The sequence below is a fragment of the Bubalus kerabau genome, chromosome 21 (genome assembly GCF_029407905.1).
Source record: "Bubalus kerabau isolate K-KA32 ecotype Philippines breed swamp buffalo chromosome 21, PCC_UOA_SB_1v2, whole genome shotgun sequence".
Classification (NCBI taxonomy): Eukaryota; Metazoa; Chordata; class Mammalia; order Artiodactyla; family Bovidae; genus Bubalus; species Bubalus kerabau.
In genome coordinates this window covers 9,260,042-9,282,428 of record NC_073644.1, presented here as the reverse complement: position 1 = coordinate 9,282,428, position 22,387 = coordinate 9,260,042, and the positions used below count along the sequence as shown (strand labels likewise).

Below are 22,387 nucleotides of genomic sequence, written 5' to 3'. Positions count from 1 at the left end.
GCTGGGAGGGAGGTCTAAGAGGGAGGGGACATATGAATATTTATGGTGATTCACTTCATTGTACACCAGAGACCAACACAGCATTGTAAAGCAATTACATTCCAATAAAAAAAATCAAGGTATTTTCAAATTTAGTAGGAACACTTAATTTGGAATAAAATAAAGCAGCATTTAAAAAATGAAACATTATTCACAGTGTGCTGAGTGAAAACCTAACTTTTGTTGCAATTGCCTATTTATTTGGTTGTCAACCTTGCTGTTCACCGTTCATTGGTTTTGGTTGTTTTGTTTTGTTGTGTTTTTTTTTTTTTTTGCCTCATGCAGTGAGGAAAGTATTTTAAAGTTATGCAAAATGAACTCTAAACAAAATATTTTAAGTGAGTTCTAATAAATCAATTTATGAATGGAGGAACTAAAAATATCATACAATTGATTTTAAAAGTATAGAAATGAGAAGAGAATTTCTGAGGCCAAGATTTGAGATTTGGCATCCTGAAAGTGGCTTTTGAACACAGTGAATTCAAGTAGAGCTTTCAGAGTTCATGCACACTTAAAGAACACAGACTTTTGAGAAAGGCTGTGAAAGGGGTTGTGGAAAAGAAAACTGCAGCAGAGAAGGCAGATGGGCAAGTGGGAAAGCAGAGAAGAGCAATATCTTAGAAATTATAGGAGAACCATTTCAGAATAAAGGGAGACAGCAGTCACACCAATTGCTGCAGACAAGTTGGATAAATATTGAAAAGATGTCAGGTGTGACCCCAGCTGAAGCTATTTTAATGCAGTGGTTGAGGTAGAGAAATTAGATAGCAATCGAGCAAGAAGAAGAAAGCTGAAGGCATCATACTTCCTGATTTCAAATTAGGTTACAAAGCTAGAGGAATCACAGCAGTATAGGAGTGGCATTAAAAAAGCATATAAGGAACCCAACAGCTGGCAACCATTGTTCTTTCACTGAGCTTTGTCTTATCAAGATGATCATGTAATTATTCAATATAGAGCATGTTGTATATTCTTTCAGTTATATTTCTAAGGTCCATCCATGTTTATGAATATAACAGGAAGCTAGTTATTTTTTTCAGATTTTGAGTTCATATTATAAGTTGCATGTATGCACCACAATTTTCTTAGTTTAATTAGTTGGTGGGAATTTTGGTGGTTTCTACTTTTGGTGGATATTTTTGGATGAGCTGTTAAGATATTTGAGATCAAGTCTATGTTTGTTCATGTATTTTTTACCTCTTTGGTTTAATATTTAAAACTGGAATTTCTTGATATGTAATCTACCTATTTAACTGTATAATAAATGGCCAAAAATATTGTAGAATGTTGTACCATTTTGCATTTTCACATGCACTTGAGTTACATCATCAGTACTTTGTCCTATTACCAGTCTTTTTAATTCTAAGCATTCTAATAGGTGTCTGTTGACTTCTCATCGTAGTTTGAATATCTACAAAAAAAGATATTGATAACCTTATTATGGAAAGATGTTGATAACCTTATTTTGTGCCTCCTTGACATTTGTATATTTTCTGTTTAGCACTTTGGCTAAGTGAGGGTATAAATGTTTTCTAAAGGTTTTTCTTCTTCTTCTAGGGCTGATAATTTGTCTCTGATTTTTAAAAGATGGTTCTAGATTCAAGATCAAAACATTGTTCTTCTGGAAGTTTTATATTTTTTAGCTCTTATCTTTAGGTCCAATATCAATTGTGTGTTTATTTTTGTGTGTAGTGTGTGGTAAGTGTAAAGGTTCAGTTTTTTTAATGGATTTCAAAAATTTAAAAATGTTTATTAATAACCATTTCCTATTGAAATACCTTGGAATATGTGCTTTTTTTTTTACTTTTATAAGTTTATCCTTTTGCCAATTCCAAATACCTTTGTTTACTACAGGCTTTGAGCAAATTTTGAATTAAGTTGGCTGCATTAAGCTAATGCAGCCAACTTAATTTTCTTTTATCAAATTTGTTTCAAGTCTTTCCATATACATATCTAAATTCAGTTTTCATTTTCTGTAATAATGTTTTCTGTGATTTCCACAGGGTTGCATTGCTCTCTAGGTAAACTGGAGAAAATTAACATCTTAAAATACTGAATCTTTCTACTTATAAAACAGATGAATCTCTACATTATGATATATCACTTAATTCCTCTAAGTAATGTCTATTGAGCTTTTGGCTCAAATGTCACTTCTTGATTTTTTTTGAGGATGCTCCATACTCTTCCATAGGAGTTGCTGCATTTCACAGTTCTCATCAGTAGTGCATAAGAGTGCCAATTTCTCCACATCCTCACCAAAACTTTTTTTTTTTTAAATGAAAGTTATCCCAACTGATATGAGATGATATCTCCTTGTGATTTGTCTCATGTAAACTGTTCTCACCACACAGACACAAAGCAAACAACAATCAACAACCAACAAAGGGACACAAGAGGACACATTTGGAGATGGCCGACGGATCCAGTGTCCTGGCTGTGGTGATGGTGTTCTGAAAACACACATACGGAAAAGCTCCTCAAACTGCACGTATTAAATATGTGCACGTTCTGTATATCACTTATGCCTCAGTGAAGTTGGGAAAAGCTTTTTAAAAGACTTACAAATGTTTGCTTTTTTAATGACTGGAATAAAAATGGCACATGCTTGGGTTGCAAATATATTACTAAGTAAGGAAGAGAGTCTGGATAAAGTTTTGTATATATTATGATTAGGTTACACAAAATGGATTATGTTTGAAAATAAAAGAGTAGAAAGGCATTTTGTACTACATGGCACAGTTCTACTTCTCAACTCGCTCTTTTTAATGTCTCTCTTGTTTTATAATTATAACAACAATGATGATAATGAAAATTCTAGGCTATTAATTTACATTATTTAAAAAGAATGATGTAAGAAAAATCATAGAGAAAGCCATTCAAATAATGCCAGTGGAAACCTTACTTAAAAATGTATATTGTATTATTACATATTTCTATATTTTCAACAAATATTTAGTTTCGGTCCAAAGTGAGGGAACCATAATTCCCATGTGTATTGGTCTGTCAAGGAATAATTTAAACAGAATTTTTATTCAGATATATTCTTTAATACAAATTTACTTGAAAACCTCCACATAATACTGTACAATAGTAGTACAGATACATATGATAGACAGGTAGATGGATGGATGGATGGCTAGATACATGAGAGAAAAAAGAGATGATAGATAATAGGTATGTCATTTTGATGTTACTCTTCACAAAAGTAAAGACTGTGATTTTTGGTTAAATATAATCAAAACTGCCAATTAAGAGAATAAGTTTTTCTGTGAATACATTGTTATCATATAGTTATTAAATTAGGGATCTAATCTGTTAGCATTAGAGCCTCCAGTTACTTACGCTACCTGAGGTTTTGACCCATTTGGTGATATATCTGCTAGTTATCACTCCTGCTCTATACAGACATGACATTTTTTTCTCTGACCCTGTACACACTTTAACCATCAGTTGCCCTTTGCCCATTCCTTCATCGATCTTCTAGCAGTTCAGTATGAAAAGCAGTTTACATTTATAATAATAAAAACTATGATTTATTAAATACGCAGTCAGTGTCGAGTCAACATGCTCTATCTGCACTTATCAGTTATATAAATTAAACTCACACAAGTGCTATAAGTTAGACATAATTTTCTCCATTTTAGAGCTAACCTAAATTCAAGGAGCTTAACTGCCTAAATGACATAGAACCAGAAAGCTGTAAACTTAGTTCCTCTCACTTCAAAGCTGCTGCTTTCGGCCGTGCTGTGTTAACGGATGATGCCTCCGCATACTGATATCAGTACACATCCCGCCACAGTGATGACCCTGCTAACAGAGCGAGACTAAGGGGTTTATTCAACGGGGCACAGCGCTGTTCCTCGTTATTACTAATACATTGCAGACTTTCTCACATTCACTTCTTCAACTTTAAGACCGTCTTAAGTACAACTCAGGATACAGAAGGAAAATGTCACATGTCTGGTGCTTTTCATTTTCTTAAGTCCCTCCTCTACAGGCTCACGGAGAGAGGACAATGGTGGTGTTTACTCTGTAACCTTCCTGCAACCCAGGACTGGGATGGAGGGAGGGAGTGAGCGAGTGAGTGAGAGTATGTCTGTGTGTGTGTGTGCGCGTGCACATGCGTGTTGTTTGGATCCAGGTCCATTTATGTATCTCATTCTCTCCTTCAGATCTTCTGTCCACTCCCTTTGACCCACAGCTTAAAATGAAACATCAATATTAAAATTGAGCTACTCTCTACGTTGCTTTTCTTACACTTCTAAACTCACCCTTTGAAAGGCTAGGACTTGGATCCTGCAGACTATTAATTCTACTTTAACAGCTGATTTCCTAAGCAGTTTCACAAATTGTGGCCAATAGAAGGATCCTGAAAGATGAAGGGTCATGTTCCTCCAGTTTGCTTTCTATTCCTGTTAACTCTGGAGGAGCAGTAGGCTTGTTCCCTGACTGTCTCAGCCCTTTTTGTCCGCATCGTTGTAATGACCTCCATCACGCCTTTTCACCTCCGTCATTGCAAATATTCTAAAATCTCCCGAACAAGGAGTACAGTCTTGAGGGCCACACTTAATAGTCTCTATTTCCAGTAACCCAAACCAACTCCTTCTCCTATTAATGTGTTTCTCGGAAAAATGTAGCGCTTATTCAAATAATTTTTTATTTGAAACAATAAACTGCACCCTTCAGTCACACTGAATGACAAATTCCATGACAGTCCAATTTGGAAGTCCTGAATACATGACAGGCATCCCAGTCTATTACACTCCCTTCCATATTTTCTGAAGAAAGCCAGGGTCTGAGGCTGGGACATTCAACATAGAAAACCCTGGATGTCTCCCCAAAATCGACTTTAAATAATGGATTGCTCCATGGGGTACCATTGTTTACTAGAGCTGTCATGCATGGAGTATATATCGCTTTAGGGTTTTTGACCAGGGGTAATGTTCAAAGGTTTTGGGATGAGTAGATGACTGAATAGCTCATTCTGCCAGAGGCAGTGAGCAAAATACATTCATTTGATCCCAAGAGCCCTAAAGACTAAGTCCAAAGTCTCATCTAAATATTATTCACATCAGATATGCAGGAAACTCAATGTGTGGTTCATATGAGGTCTTTTGCTCTCCACCTCTGAACTCAAACAAGTTAAATATTTTAAAAACACAGTAGTGGGCCAGGTAAAGGATGGACATAAGCATCCTGAAAAGGAGAAATAGGAAATGAGGGACAAGTAACAGGTCCAAGTAAGACCAAAACCTAACAGCGTGAACAACATTGTGCTTAGTCATTCAGTCATGTCCGACTCTGCGACCCCATGGACTGTAGCCTGCCAGGCTCCTCTGTCCATGGAATTCTCCAGGAAAGAATACTGGAGTGGGTTGCCATGCCCTTCTCAAGGGGATCTTTCCAACCCAGGGACCCAACCCAGGTCTCCCACATTGCAGGTGGATTCTTTACCATCTGAGCCACCAGGGAAGCCATTAAATCCCCTTATCAAATGTTCAGCTGGCCACACCCTTCATATTCTCAGTTTTTGCAATATGGATAGGCTGAAATTTCCCCAAATCTTTATATTCTGCTTGCTTTTTTCCCTGAACAATTCCCTCTTTAAGTAATTTCTCTTTTCTCACATTTTACCATAAAAAGTCAGGAGGAGTTAAGCCTTCAACACTTTTCTAGAAATCTCTTCACTCACATATTCTGCCTTCCACAAAATATAAGATTAGAAACACAATTCAGACAAGTTCTTTGATTGCCTTTTCTCTTGGTTCCAATAGCACATTCCTCCTTTCTACCTGAAATCTCAAAGGAATGGTCTTTACATTCCTCATTTATACCAACATTCTGTTTATGGTCACTCAAGTATTCTTTAGAAGATAAACAGCCGTCCTCTTTTCTTTCTGAACTCTCAACAGAATCACCCTTAACAGACTATTGATGACAATGTAGGCTTTCCCAGTATGCACCTATAAACTCTTCCATCATCTACCCATGGCCCAGTTCCAAAGTCACTTCTATCTGTTTGGTATTTGTTATAGCAGCATCTCACTCTTGGTACCAATTTCTTATAAGTCCATTAGCAGTACTATATCAAACTATCATAGGCTGGGTAGCTTATATTTGTGCTGTGCTGTGCTTAGTCACTCAGTCTTGTCTGACTGTGATGCCATGGACTATAGCCTGTTAGGCTACTCTGTCCATGGGATTGCCTGGGATTTTCTAGGATTTCCTCCTCCAGAGCATTTTCCTGACCCAGGGAAACTTATGTCTCCTGGCAGGTGGATTCTTTACCCACTGAGCCGTCACAAAGCCCAGGTAACTTAAATAAGAAACATTTATTTCTTACAATTCTGAAGGCTAGTCAACTCAAGATGAGATTTAGTGTCTGATGAGAACTGCTTCCTGGTTCATAGACAGCTATCTTCTCCTTGTGTCCTCACTTGGCAGGAGGGATGAGCCAGCCCTCTGGAATCTCCTTTCTAAGGGCACTAATTTCACTCATGAGGAGTCTCAGTTCCCAAAGTCTTCTCTTCCAAAACCCATCAAATTGGGTGTTAGGATTTCAAGATATGGATATGGAGCCAGGGCAGTACAAACTTGAACTCCAAAGTAGTATCTTTTATCACGTTGAGAAAGTTCTGTAAGGCACTAAAAATAAAGAAGTTGTGTAAGAAATATTCCAAGCTCTTTATTTTGGTACCAAGGGGAAGGTTTTACTAACCAAGATGAAGACTACAATGGATAATATATCTTAAGTAAATTTATATTAAAAACTGGGATTCCCTAGTGGCTCAGCAGTAAAGAAGCCATCTGCCAAAGCAGAATATGTGGGTTCCATCCCTGGGTTGGGAAGATTCCCTGGAGAAGGAAATGGAAACCCACTCCAGTATTCTTGCCTGGGAAATCCCATGGACAGAGGAGCCTGGCAGGCTACAGTCCATGGAATCGCAGAACCAACTGAGCAACTAAACAGCAACATCTTTAAAGTACTAGATGTTTTTGTGGCATTGATTACAAATTTGTCCATCTCTTAGAATTACATCTCTCCATCTCCTTCTGCCCTTTACCTTATTCAGTCTTACCCATGGCCAAGAAAAGACTCAAAAGTAATATTTTCCTGGCTGTTACATATTGAATGTGGCATGCCTACAGACAGAGGAAAAAAAGACACACTAATGTGAGTTTCAAGTGAGCCCTCTCTTTATGTCAGCGCTTAAACTACTGAATTGCAAATTCCAGGCAAGATGTGATACCTCTATTTTCATTTAACAAGATTTCTTTAATACTCATGAGATTCATAAGAAATTGGATGTTATCCAAAGAGCAAGGATTTGTAATAATGGCCCAGGTATTATGAGGATTAGAAGAATCTGAAGGAACAATCCCTTAGCTCATAAAGAAAATGATAAAGGATAAAAGGTAGCATTAACTGTTCAGTGATGTGGTACATTCACTCTATGTACAGCTGCATTAAATTAAAAGTCACTTACTTGATTAGAAGCTATTTTCTTTAGTTGACTATTTTGCACCTACATAAACAATTTTGTAAATCACTAAGGGCCTATGATTTAAGAGTTAAGTGTTAATGTAGTCATAATCTTTATTGGAAAATATTATTTAATATGTTTTCCTATAATTGCCCCTTATTCATTTTTAAAGAATTTCACTAAAGACTTGTGTGTTAGGGCTTCCCTAGTGGCTCAGATGGTAAAGAATCTGCCTGCAATGCAGGAGTCCTGGGGACAATCCCTTGGTCAGGAAGATCCCCTGGAGAAGGGAATGGCTACCCAACTCCAGTATTCTAACCCAGGAAAGTCAAATCTTTGGTCAAAACTTTATTTGCAGAGATATATTTGAAATATATATATATATTTATCATTGTCAGTGGGAAATGGGAAGTTTTAACTAGTTCATCCTAAAATCTGTTCAAGGTTTCCCCAATTGCCCTTCTTAGGGAAGTGCCTTAGGCTGGTGGATGAAAACCTAAATTACCCATCATTCTTGTAATTTGACCAATTCTACTTAAAAATGCCAGTTATTTATTTTGACTGGTTTTTGAAGGATATTGATGAGCTTTCTTTGGGATTGGAATGAAAACTGACATTTTCCAGTCCTGTGGCCACTGCTGAGTTTTCCAAATTTGCTGGCATATTGACTGCAGCACTTTCACAGCATCATCTTTCAGGATTTGAAATAGCTCAACTGGAATTCCATCACCTCCACTAGCTTTGTTCATAGTGATGCTTTCTAAGGCCCACTTGACTTCACCTTCCAGGATGTCTGGCTCTAGGTGAGTGATCACACCATCGTGATTATCTGGGTCGTGAAGATCTTTTTTATACAGTTCTTCTGTATATTCTTGCCACCTCGTCTTAATACCTTCTGCTTCTGTTAGGTCCATACCATTTCTGTCCTTTATTGAGCCCATCTTTGCATGAAATGTTCCCTTGGTATCTCTAATTTTCTTGAAGAGATCTCTAGTCTTTCCCATTCTATTGTTTTCCTCTATTTCTTTGCATTTATTGCTGAAGAAGGCTTTCTTGTCTCTTCTTGCTATTCTTTGGAACTCTGCATTCAGATATTTATATCTTTCCTTTTCTCCTTTGCTTTTCACTTCTCTTCTTTTCACAGCTATTTGTAAGTCCTCCCCAGACAGCCATTTTGCTTTTTTGCATTTCTTTTCCATGGGGATGCTCTCGATCCCTGTCTCCTGTACAATGTCACGAACCTCATACCATAGTTCATCAGGCACTCTATCTATCAGATCTAGGCCCTTAAATCTATTTCTCACATCCACTGCATAATGATAAGGGATTTGATTTAGGTCATACCTGAATGGTCTAGTGGTTTTCCCTACTTTCTTCAATTTCAGTCTGAATTTGGTAATAAGGAGTTCATGATCTGAGCCACAGTCAGCTCCTGGTCTTGTTTTTGTTGACTGTATAGAGTTTCTCCATCTTTGGCTGCAAAGAATATAATCAATCTGATTTCAGTGTTGACCATCTGGTGATGGCCATGTGTAGAGTCTTCTCTTGTGTTGTTGGAAGAGGGTGTTTCCTATGACCAGTGCATTTTCTTGGCAAAACTCTATTAGTCTTTGCCCTGCTTCATTCCGTATTCCAAGGCCAAATTTGCCTGTTACTCCAGGTGTTTCTTGACTTTCTACTTTTGCATTCCAGTCCCCTATAATGAAAAGAACGTCTTCACATGTTAGTAAAGTAATGCTCAAAATTCTTCAAGCCAGGCTTCAGCAATATGTGAACCATGAACTTCCTGATGTTCAAGCTAGTTTTAGAAAAGGCAGAGGAACCAGAGATCAAATTGCCAACATTCACTGGATCATGGAAAAAGCAAGAGAGTTCCAGAAAAACATCTATTTCTGCTTTCTTGACTATGCCAAAGCCTTTGACTGTGTGGATCACAATAAACTGTGGGAAATTCTTCAAGAGATGGGAATACCAGACCACCTGACCTGCCTCTTGAGAAATCTGTATGCAGGTCAGGAAGTAACAGTTAGAACTGGACATGGAACAAACGACTGGTTCCAAATAGGAAAAGTAGTACGTCAAGGCTGTATATTGTCACTCTGCTTATTTAACTTATATGCAGAGTACATCATGAGAAACGCTGGACTGGCAGAAACACAAGCTGGAATCAAGATTGCCAGGAGAAATATCAATAACCTCAGATATGCAGATGACACCACCCTCATGGCAGAAAGTGAAGAGAAACTAAAAAGCCTGTTGATGAAAGTGAAAGAGGAGAGTGAAAAAGTTGGCTTAAAGCTCAACATTCATAGAACGAAGGTCATGGCATCTGGCCCCATCACTTCATGGGAAATAGATGGGGAAACAGTGGAAACAGTGTTAGACTTTTTTTGGGGGGGATCCAAAAGCACTGCAGATGGTGACTGCAGCCATGAAATTAAAAGACGCTTACTCCTTGGAGGGAAAGTTATGGCCGACCTAGATAGCATATTCAAAAGCAGAGACATTACTTTGCCAACAAAGATTCTTCTAGTCAAGGCTATGTTTTTTCCAGTGGTCATGTGTGGATGTGAGAGTTGGACTGTGAAGAAGGCTGAGCACCGAAGAATTGATGCTTTTGAACTGTGGTGTTGGAGAAGACTCTTGAGGGTCCCTTGGACTGCAAGGAGATCCAACCAGTCCATTCTAAAGGAGATCAGCCCTGGGATTTCTTTGGAGGGAATGATGCTAAGGCTGAAACTCCAGCACTTTGGCCACCTCATGCAAAGAGTTGACTCATTGGAAAAGACTCTGATGCTGGGAGGGATTGGGGGCAGGAGGAGAAGGGGACGACAGAGGATGAGATGGCTGGATGGCATCACTGACTCGATGGACGTGAGACTGAGTGAACTCCGGGAGTTGGTGATGGACAGGGAGGCCTGGCGTGCTGCGATTCATGGGGTCGCAAAGAGTCGGACACTACTGAGGGACTGAACTGAGCTGAACTGATGAGCTAAATTTAAAAGTTGTTGGCCCTTTTCTAGGAATTCAGTCTCACATCTGAAAAATTCAAGTAACTTAAGATCTTCAACTAGTTTTTGACTGTAGTGGGAGCAGGTACTGCGCGTGGTACAGTGGCTGTCATCCAGAGTGAAGAAAGTCAGAAAGAGACCAACAAATAACACATAAAAGTGCTTACATGTGAAATCTAGAAAAATGGTACAGATGATCTTATTCACAAAGCGGAAATTGAGACACAGATGAAGAGAACGAATGTATGGATACCAAGGGGCAAAGGGCAGTGGTGGGATGAATTGGGAGACTGGGATTAACATACACACACTACTATGTATAAAATAGATAGCTAATGAAAATCTACTGTATAGCACAGGGAACTCTTCTCAGGGCTCTGTGGTGACCAAATGGGAAAGAGATCCAAAGAAAGAAGGGATACATGTGTACTTATGGCTGATCCACTTTGCCGTACAGAAGAAACTGACATAGAGGTGCACAGCAACTATACTCCAAAAAAAAAAAAAAAAAAAGGAACAAATTCACCTTTGTTAAGAAGCAATTGGAGCTTATGGTTACCAAAAGGGAAAAGGTAATGGATGTAAGGATGAATTGGGAGGCTGGGATTGACATATACACACTGCTGCTGCTGCTACTTAGTCGCTTCAGTCGTGTCTGACTCTGTGCAACCCCATAGACAGCAGCCCACCAGGCTCCCCCGTCCCTGGGATTCTCCAGGCAAGAACACTGGATTGGATTTCCATTTACTTCTCCAATGCATAAAAGTGAAAAGTCAAAGTGAAGTTGTTCAGTCGTGTCTGATTCTTAGCGACCCCATGGACTGCAGCCTACCAGGCTCCTCCGTCCATGGGATTTTCCAGGCAAGAGTACTGGAGTGGGGTGCCATTGCCTTCTCCACATATACACACTACTATATATATAATACATAACTAATAAGAACCTACTTAGTCCAGGGAACTCTACTCAGTACTCTGTGATGACTTACATGGGAATAGAATCTAAACAAGTGTGGATATATAATATGTATATGAATAATGGATTCACTTTGCTGTACAGCAGAAATGGATACAACATTGTAAATCAACTAGTGTTGTTCAGTAGCTAGGTGGTGTCTGACTCTTTGTGACCCCATGGACTGAAGCAAGCATTCCAGCCTTCCCTGTCCTTCACTATCTTCCTGAGTTTGCTCAGCTCATGTCCATGAAGTCTGCAATGCCAGCCAACCATCTCATCCTCTGTCGTCCCCTTCTCCTCCTGCCTTCAATCTTTCCCAGCATCAGTGTCTTTTCCAATGAGTCAGTATTTGATCCTGCAAATAAGCTGCTGCTGCTGCTGCTAAGTCACTTCAGCCGTGTCCGACTCTGTGCAACCCCATAGACGGAAGCCGGCCAGGCTCCCTCGTCCCTGGGATTCTCCAGGCAAGAACACTGGAGTGGGTTGCCATTTCCTTCTCCAATGCATGAAAGTGAAAAGTGAAAGGGAAATCAATTTAAAAGAAAATAAAAAGAAAATGGGGAGAGAAGGAAGCAACTGTAAAAATGTGATTATGAGAAGTTACCTTCTGACCTCCTTTTTCTAACAAACCTAGTTTATTTTATGATGAATGCAAGGCAGGTTTAGTAGCAAACTCTAGTATTAGGGATTTAAAAATATTTTGAACATATTCCCAGTGGATATAATTTACTTTTATTTATCACTTTATCTGTGTCCATGAGGCCATGGATTAAGTGTAAATTTCTCTGAATAACCACTGTTTCCCTGTGTAATTAATTATCCCTCAACCCCAGAGTCTGTGGGTGGAAAGAGATATTTCTGACACCAAAACATTATTATCTTTCTCCACAGAACACCCAAGAGCTCTACCAGATGAGTGAAGAGGGCTGAAAACCTGTGTATTCTCCATTTGCAGAAGTCTGTCTTGGCACTTGAGGTTTGCATTGTTTTCACTGCCACTCTAGAAGGAATAAAACAAAACCTGGTGTGGAGAAGTATTGGAAGGACAAAGGAACAAGAGTAAGGTCCCATCAACTGCTAACCAGGTAAGGTGTCAGGAAGGTCGGTGGGATATGCCAGGCATTATAGAATAGCCCAGAAGTCTCTGGATTCTGGGTGTATTGTGCTCTTTGTTTCAGAGGCAAACATCATTTCAGTGTTTCTCCAGGAGACACAAAAATCTTCAGTTAGCCTTATTGGAACAATACACGACAAGCATCATGCTCTTTTCGGAAGGTTCTACACATTAACACACTGGGAAAGTGTCAGAGCAGAAGTGCGATAGCTTGCCCTAGATCATTAAATTTCAGTAGTTAGATGGAAACACTTCCCCTCTCCCACATTAGCTCCCCATTCTCTATTTAATATAGGAAAACTGGGCATCCAACAAGTTAGATGTGTTCTCAGAGTCACAAAACTAGGAAATGGCACAGCTGGCTTACTAAGCAGTATAGAAATTGGTTATTAACTGTTGGAGTCACCATACGACAACTGCCTCAAAGACACTAGAAAATTCTTCGCTACATGGATTCTAAATGCAAGTGTGTTCTCAGTTTCAGTGGAACACTAAGTAAAAAAACAAGGTACAGAGAAATCAACTGAAAATAGTGATCAAAAGTATCTCTCTCTTTTTACATAGATAGATAGATAAATCTATAGAGACTAATATCTATCTTAGATCTAACAATAGATACTAAGCATATTCTTAACACTACACTTAAGTTCCATAATTTCAACTTGTTCTAATTCATGCTGAAAATTCTTATCCATCCATTGCAAATTGGTTGAGCTTTTTAGAATGCCTTAACTATGTCCATTTTATTCAAATTCTAGACTTCTATTTTAAATTCTCTATTTTCAAGGTAATAGAATAAGATATTAGAAATTCTAATGTTCGCTGAAATGTTTTTCAAGGCATGAAAATCAAATCTGAAAAGAAATTGTTCCTAATTTATTTTCTCAATCTTTTCAGTATAGGTGATAAAGCTATGAGCTAGTTTGCCAGGTATTGGAAGGCTGAAAAAAGCGTTGAATGGTAGCACAGAATCCAAATTAAGGTATGAAGAGGATAATAATTAACTATAAAACCACTTAGGAGAGACTCTTCCCAGCAGTATCAAAGTGTTACATAGAAACAGCAGCACATTTGGGGCCAAACTGCAGTCATTAGCATATATTAAAAAGAAACGTTCTCACCTGCACTCTCCTTAGTTTAATACCAGTTCACTATGCACAACATAAAGACAAAAAATAGCTAAGACTCTCTGCATTTTCAAGTTTGCAAATATCTTAGAGTCTAATGAATCTGGAGATAGAGAAAAACCTGTAGTTATAAGCGAGTAAGCCTAGGTTGCAGGAAAAAGGCTAAAATAAAAATCCCAGGAATTTCCATGAGTTTATCAGCAGTCTTTGGATAGTATGAGGGAATAATCCCTCAACACAGCTATAAGTTTTCTGAATGCACCACATCACAGGTTACTAAGATGGACTACCTGCTTATCAATACTTGAGGGGAGAGTCTTTGAACTGTAAGGAGAATCTAGTCTCTCCTCTGGAATCATCTCAATTTATCAGTTATGTTATCTTCTGAATAGATATTTTGCATTGATCCTGACAAAGCCTTTCTAGCATTCAATCTTAGAAGAATCCAACTGGTATCATTGCTTTATGAAGAGATACAAACCAATAAAAGCAACTTTAAAGAGTACAGATTCTTTAATAGCTTTTTGTTTTTTCCTTTTCAGAAGGTTTTCTTCAGTGATACATTGGCTAGTTTTAAACAAGTCATGGAATGCTATACACATCTTTCCTAACCCACAGTCAAATAAAAATACATACTGCCCTCAGGGTTCAACTAATCCTAAAACAATCTCAACAGTGTGGGGAGACCAGGTTACTAAAAACAGAAATATGGCAGTCTCTTTACAAATGCCTTACATTGTAAAAGCTAATATTATGTAATAAATACCAGTAAGCAGCTTTGACTTTCTACTGCTGTCTACCTGGTCAGTGTGGCTAAATCAACCTTGTCCCTGTGGAGAAAAACAACTCTGAAGTCATATTTTACTTACACTCAGAAGTATTTTGATATGGATTCCAGATGAAGAGAAGGCAGTTTTACTAGAATCTTTATGTCTTGGTTTATTATCCCCATTTTGCTAAGCATAAGCACTTTAAAATATATTTCCTTTCAAGTTGGATAAAAGCAGTTAACATAATTTTACCCACTTCTTATTAAGTGAACTTAATTACAATCTCAATTTTAAGAAGATATTTTTCCTTCTTGCTTTTCACTCAATCTGAGGTGCCCCTGATCAAATATGACGTATACTCTTACCGTATTTAATACACTCTACTCTCACTGTTAAACACCTTTTTTATCTTTCTTAATCACCTCAGTTCAGTTCACTTCAGTCACTCAGTCATGTCTGACTCTTTGCGACCCCATGAACTGCAGCATGCCTTGCCTCCCTGTCCATCACCAACTCCCGGAGTTTACTCAGACTCATGCTCATTGAGTTTGTGATGCCATCCAACCATCTCATCCTCTGTCGTCCTCTTCTTCTCCTGCCCCCAATCCCTCCCAGCATCAGGGTTTTTTCAAATGAGTCAGCTCTTTGCATCAGGTAGCCAAAGTATTGGAGTTCCAGCTTCAACATCAGTCCTTCCAATGAACATTCAGAATGGATTTCGTTTAGGAATGACTGGTTGGATCTCCTTGCAGTCCAAGGGACTCTCCAAGAGTCTTCTCCAACACCACAGTTCAAAATCATCAATTCTTTGCTGCTCAACTTTCTTTATAGCCCAACTCTCACATCTATACATGACTACTGTAAAAACCATAGCCTTGACTAGATGGACCTTTTTTGGCAAAGTAATGACTCTGCTTTTTAATATGCTGTCTAGTTTGGTCATAACTTTCCTTCCAAAGAGTAAGTGTCTTTTAATTTCATAGCTGCAGTCAACATCTGCCGTGATTTTGGAGCCCAAATAAATAAAGTCTGCCACTCTTTCCACTGTTTCTCCATCTATTTGCCATGAAGTGATGGGCTCAGATGCCATGATCTTTGTTTTCTGAATATTGAGCCAACTTTTTCACTCTCCTCTTTTACTTTCATCATGAGACTCTTTAGTTCTTCTTCACTTTCTGCCATAAAGGTGGTGTCGTCTGCATATCTGAGGTTATTGATATTTCTCCTAGCAATCTTGATTCCAGCTTGTGCTTCATCCAGCCCAGCATTTCTCATGATGTACTCTGCATAGAAGTTAAATAAGCAGGGTGACAATATACAGCCTTGACGTACTCCTTTTCCTATTTTGAACCAGTCTGTTCCATGTCCAGTTCTTTTTTTTTTTTAAACTTTACAAAGTTGTATTACTTTTATTAACTTCTTCAGATCATTTAGTATCTTGAACAGTAAATTTAAGACAGTTACACTAAATGTCTATAGCAAAGGCTTCAATGAAAAAAGCAAACATTTATGCACAAACTACTTTGCTTTCTCAGAAATTATTTAATTGCACTTTAACTTTCTAAAGAATATGCTGGTCACCTGTAAATCACAAATTCATAAGGACATACATCAGATCAGATCAGATCAGTCACTCAGTCGTGTCCGATTCTCTGCGACCCCATGAATCACAGCACGCCAGTCCTCCCTGTCCATCACCAACTCACGGAGTTCACTTAGACTCACGTCCATTGAGTCAGTGATGCCATCCAGCCATCTCGTTCTCTGTCGTCCCCTTCTCCTCTTGCCCCCAATCCCTCCCAGCATCAGAGTCTTTTCCAATGAGTCAACTCTTTGCATGAGGTGGCCAAAGTACTGGAGTTTCAGCTTTAGCATCATTCCTTTCAAAGAAATCCCAGGGCTGATCTCCTTCAGAATGGACTGGTTGGATCTTCTTGCAGTCCAAAGGACTCTCAAGAGTCTTCTCCAGCACCACAGTTCAAAAGCATCAATTCTTCAGTGCTCAGCCTTCTTCACAGTCCAACTTTCACATCCATACATGACCACAGGAAAAACCGTAGCCTTGACTAGATGAACCTTTGTTGGCAAAGTAATGTCTCTGCTTTTGAATATGCTATCTAGGTTGGTCATAACTTTCCTTTCAAGGAGTAAGCGCCTTTATATTCATGGCTGAAGTCACCATCTGTAGTGATTTTGGAGCCCAGAAAAATAAAGTCTTACACTGTTTCCACTGTTTCCCCATCTATTTCCCATGAAGTGATGGGACTGGATGCCATGATCTTCGTTTTCTGAATGTTGAGCTTTAAGCCAACTTTTTCACTCTCCTCTTTCACTTTCATCAAGAGGCTCTTTAGTTCCTCTTTACTTTCTGCCATAAGGGTGGTGTCATCTGCATATCTGAGGTTATTGATATTTCTCCCGGCAATCTTGATTCCAGTTTGTGTTTCTTCCAGTCCAGCGTTTCTCATGATGTACTCTGCATAGAAGTTAAATAAACAGGGTGACAATTTACAGCCTTGACGTACTCCTTTTCCTATTTGGAACCAGTCTTTTGTTCCATGTCCAGTTCTAACTGTTGCTTCCTGACCTGCATACAGATTTCTCAAGAGGCAGATCAGGTGGTCTGGTATTTCCATCTCTTTCAGAATTTTCCACAGTTTATTGTGATCCACACAGTCAAAGGCTTTGGCATAGTCAATAAAGCAGAAATAGATGTTTTTCTGGAACTCTCTTGCTTTTTCCATGATCCAGCGGATGTTGGCAATTTGATCTCTGGTTCCTCTGCCTTTTCTAAAACCAGCTTGAACATCAGGAAGTTCACGGTTCACAGATTGCTGAAGCCTGGCTTAGAGAATTTTGAGCATTACTTTACTAGCATGTGATATGAGTGCAATTGTGCAGTAGTTTGAGCATTCTTTGGCATTTCCTTTCTTTGGGATTGGAATGAAAACTGACCTTTGCAGTCCTGTGGCCACTGCTGAGTTTTCCAAATTTGCTGGCATATTGAGTGCAGCACTTTCACAGCATCATCTGTCAGGATTTGAAATAGCTCAACTGGAATTCTATCACCTCCACTAGCTTTGTTCGTAGTGATGCTTTCTAAGGCCCACTTGACTTCACATTCCAGGATGTCTGGCTCTAGGTCAGTGACCACACCATCGTGATTATCTGGGTCGTGAAGATCTTTTTTGTACAGTTCTTCTGTGTATTCTTGCCATCTCTTCTTAATATCTTCTGCTTCTGTTAGGTCCATACCATTTCCGTCCATTATCGAGCCCATCTTTGCATGAAATGTTCCTTTGGTATCTCTGATTTTCTTGAAGAGATCTCTAGTCTTTCCCTTTCTGTTGTTTTCCTCTGTTTCTTTGCATTGATCACTGAAGAAGGCTTTCTTATCTCTTCTTGCTATTCTTTGGAACTCTGCATTCAGATGTATTCTAAAATAATTCCAACAAATAAGTGTTTAAAAGTTTTCTTACTGTTATGTTTTTTGAATGAGTTAAATTACTAAAATAAAGCTTTAACTGAAGTGAAAAACTAAAATGATAGAACACATACAATAATAAATAATAAAACACATAGAGCTGCAAAAGATAAAATATAACCAGCTGAACATTCAACTGTAGATAATTTTATGCAAAAATACAAATCAAAACAAAGGACTATATAATGACAATGTCACTGCCAGTCGTTTATATGACTTTGTAAGTAAGATTGAGCAAAGTGCTACCAGGACCAGATTTATCCTATCATAGCCAATGAGGCAATGAGCTATACACAGAATAGAGAGACTGATATTTAATTCTGTGGCAAATCTTGTCTGTATTTGTGTATCTTTATATATCATTGTATATAAATCTTACCTATATGATAAAAATTTTATTGTGTGCCTATATTTACACTACTATTTGATATGTAGAACTATTTTGTATGTTTGTTTATTTCGTTTAGCTCAGGACAGATAAAAATGAATGACCACAAACATCCTCTGTTATTGTTAATACTTGATAACTCAGTTATTTCAGTTAGCAAGAAGCAAAGCTCTTTCTATATAAAGAATAAGAGCTGAAAAGGCAGCAGGTAAGGTGCATAGTGATGTATCAATATACTCAACAATATAAACTATTGTAATTTACTGACATCAGGTAAATCATGTTTGAAGAAATCCTCATTTTTCAAATCCTTTACAGTTGGGTCCATGCTTCCTTTGTGCATGCTGTGACTGTATTTTAGGATGTATTCTTAATAATATTTGAAACAAAAATCATGATTGTTTTTAGACCTATGACAGCTAATAGCTAAAATGAGCTAGAACTCTCTAAGTCTCTACAATAGAATCTCAATTGCTATCATTATATAATCATCTGATTATAGTTTTATCACTATCAGTATTCTTAAAATTAGGTACTACTAAGGTTCTGGAAGTATTTCACAGTGATTTGTAGTCCACCTTACATTGTGAAACAGCTGAGTCCTAATACAGCTGAAGGAATTTTAAATGATCTTTATGCAACCCTCACATTTAGGAAAAATAGAAGTATGCATCCATCTCATAGAATAAAATTATTTTGACATTTTAATAATTGAATGTCTATTTTCTTTAAGGATTAAGGTAAGGTTAAATTTCATGAACAGCTTGTATAAAAAGCCATTTTTCCCTTCATATCTGATAAAGGCAGGAGGCCTGTGCAGTCATTCAGAATATCCCCTGCTTTGAGTTTAATGCCCTAGGAACAGCAATCCCACTACTGGGCATATACCCTGAGAAAAATCATAATTCAGAAAGATGCCTGTGCCCCAGTATGCACTGTAGCACAACCACAATAGTCCGGTGTGGCAACAACTTAGATGTCCATCCACAGATGAAGAAGATGTGGTACATATATACAGTGGAATGTTACTCAGCCATAAAAAGGAACAAAACTGGGTCATTTGTAGTGATGTGGACAAACCTAGAGTTTGTCATACAGAGTGAAGTAAGTCAGAAAAAGAAAAGCAAATATCATACATTAAGGCTCAGACTGTAAAGAATCTGCCTGCAATGGAGGAGCCACAAGTTTGATCCCTGGGTCAGGAAGCTCCCTTGGAGAAGGGAATGGCAACCCACTCCAGATTCTTGCCTGGAAACCCCATGGACAGAGGAGCCTGGCGGGTGACACCCTATGGGATTACAAAGAGTCAGACATGACTGAGTGACTCACCTTCATATATATATATATATATATATATATATATATATATATATAATATTATATATATGTGTGTGTGTGTGTATACACACACATATAAAATCTAGAAAAAAATGGTGATGTTCCTAGTTGCAGGGCAGGATTGGTGAAGCAGACACAGAGAATGGGCTTGTGGACATAGCTGGGGAAGGACGGGTGGGCTGATTGAGAGAGTGGCTTTGACCTATATACACAGCCATGTGTGTAGGTAGCAGGAAGCTGCTGTGTCACGCAGGGAGCTCAGCTCGGTGCTCTGTGATGATCTAGAGGGGTGGGAAGCAGGGTGCCGGAGGTCCAAGAGGGAGGGGACCTATGTATACATGGAGCTGACTCACTTTGTCATTCAGCAGAAACTGACCCAACATTGTAAAGCAATTATGCTCCAATTAAAAAAAAATTAAAAAAATAAATTAAGACGCCCTGGGCCACTGTCTCGAGCTCTGGAGGTGAGACCCAGTGGCACAGAGAAGCATCATCTGGTGCATGGACTCTGTGCTGCTGTCCCCCAGGTGGTTCCTAGCGCCCCTCTCTGCTCCCTGGCTCCCAGTTTTCACCTGCCTTCCCTTCCCCTGCTTGAACCTCTTAACCACACCCACCTGCCATGTCTGGATGGAAGCAACCGGGTCCCTGAGGAGTGGTGGGCTCACGTTGTCTTCTGGCTGGACCTTGGACCCAGACAAATTGGGTCCTGGATGTGCTCTGTATCGGAGGCAGGAAAATTGTACCTGTCCCTGCCCCGGTGTGATGATGTTACAGACATCCAAGGAGATGACCGCATGAGCCCGCCTCCATCCCTGATACAGGGACTGAGCATTTCCAGTGTGACAGTTGCCATCCCATGGGGTCCTGAGTCTGCCCTGTGTTGGGAACATTGACCTCCTAGCTCTGGCCTGGGTCCTACATTATCATTTTGCTCTTGATTCTGCAAAATGTGTTGCTCGCTCCAACTTCATGTGAGAATAATGTGCCCTATAAAGTACAGGTATATAAAATCCTACCAGCACACTTGGAAGCATATTATGTTCTTACGGTGGGGGCAGGCATCAATTTTTGTTCAACTAACATGAAGCAAGATATTTTAAGGGTGTTGAAGATGTTTAACCAACTACTTAAGGAGGCAGAGAAAATGAAAAGAGTTAACTGAGCAGAGAAGATGAAATTTGAATTAGGCCTCTTAAAAGATGAGTGAAGTTCAATAGGCAGAAATGAAACAGAGAAAAGTTATTCTACATATTGGGAGCAAAGTGAGAATAACTAAGGAAGAGAGAGATTGAACAATATGTGATTTGTCCGGGGGGGTTGGAATTCAGAGCATTTGAAAGTGGGAGAAGATAAAACTTGGCAATTGTAGAAAGAAGGGATTATCATGTCGTTAGACTCTAAAATTTGTTCATGAATAATAGTCACTATCAAATATTTTAGAGACATGAAGCTGATTTTAAAAGCAAAGATTTCAAAGCTGGAATATAACTGTTGGTCAAATTTCCCAACAGCATGGACACATTTCAGGTCGATTTCTTGTTACAAAACACTGAACCAGCGTTTTTCCCCTGAATATCAACCTCTTGGGAGCCTCAGCCCGAACAAATAGAATACAAATAGAATTTAGCAGATGAACTCTCTCTGGTCCATGATAACTTTGAAATCAGTGAAACTCCTTCCTAGAAGTGAGATATGCCAGACACGTTACTCTGTAGAAAGAATGCTACTCATTAGGAATTATCTTATATATACATATTTCTTAAATCAGTTAAGCTCTTCACTGTTTAAGTGGACTAAAATTTTAAGTATTATATACTTGATCCCTGGCGAATCTCGATGTAGGGCTTTTCCATACACAATGGTTGCAAAGCAAACACTCAAACATTAAAATCACTAAGCGTATTTAACATGACGGCCACATGGTAATGAAGGGACAATAAAGCCTACCCTAATTACAGACAGCGACACAGGAATCCTGTGATTTACGAACTCAGTGACACTTAGATAGACCAGATTATTAATTAGTATTTAGATAATTGCTATTTAGATTCTGCTTAGCTTTTTTTAGAAATTTAGATTCTTAGTGGTAGTGTTTCTAAAGCCTCCATTTTCAGGAAGTCATTTGCTGTGTATGTATTGTGTTTGTGTTTTATTTGTGTCTGCTGCTGCTGCTGCTAAGTCACTTCAATCGTGTCCAACTCTGTGTGACCCCATAGGCGGCAGCCCACCAGGCTCCCCCGTCCCTGGGATTCTCCAGGCAAGAACACTGGAGTGGGTTGCCATTTCCTTCTCCAATGCATGAAAGTGAAAAGTGAAAGTGAAGTTGCTCTCAGCAAGAGTCGACTCTCTCTGCAGCCTACCAGGCTCCTCTGTCCATGGGATTTTCCAGGTGAGAGTATTGGAGTGGTATTTGTGTCTACCAGTAAGCAAATGACAACACAAATAAGGAGTTATGGAAATAACTTGCTATTAGAAGACCCAGGAGAGCTTCTAGGTATATTCATTTCATTCAAGGTATTTCCTTCAATGCAATGACTCCTTGAATTAAAATGCAGATACTGACAAATGTCACATTGATTTTAAATGACAGTAAGCTTCATTTCTCAGTATAATCAGAGAAGGACTTACTGTGTTGGAAAAATCCAGTAAGCACAATTCATTGACTCAAAATATTGAT

General features: G+C 38.8%; 1 long non-coding RNA gene across 1 annotated transcript in view; it reads right to left on the bottom strand.

Annotated features, from left to right (window-relative positions):
• The window catches only part of LOC129636182 (uncharacterized), a 50,961-nt gene that overhangs the window by 5,273 nt on the left and 23,301 nt on the right, over positions 1 to 22,387 (bottom strand). The window lies entirely within an intron of this gene.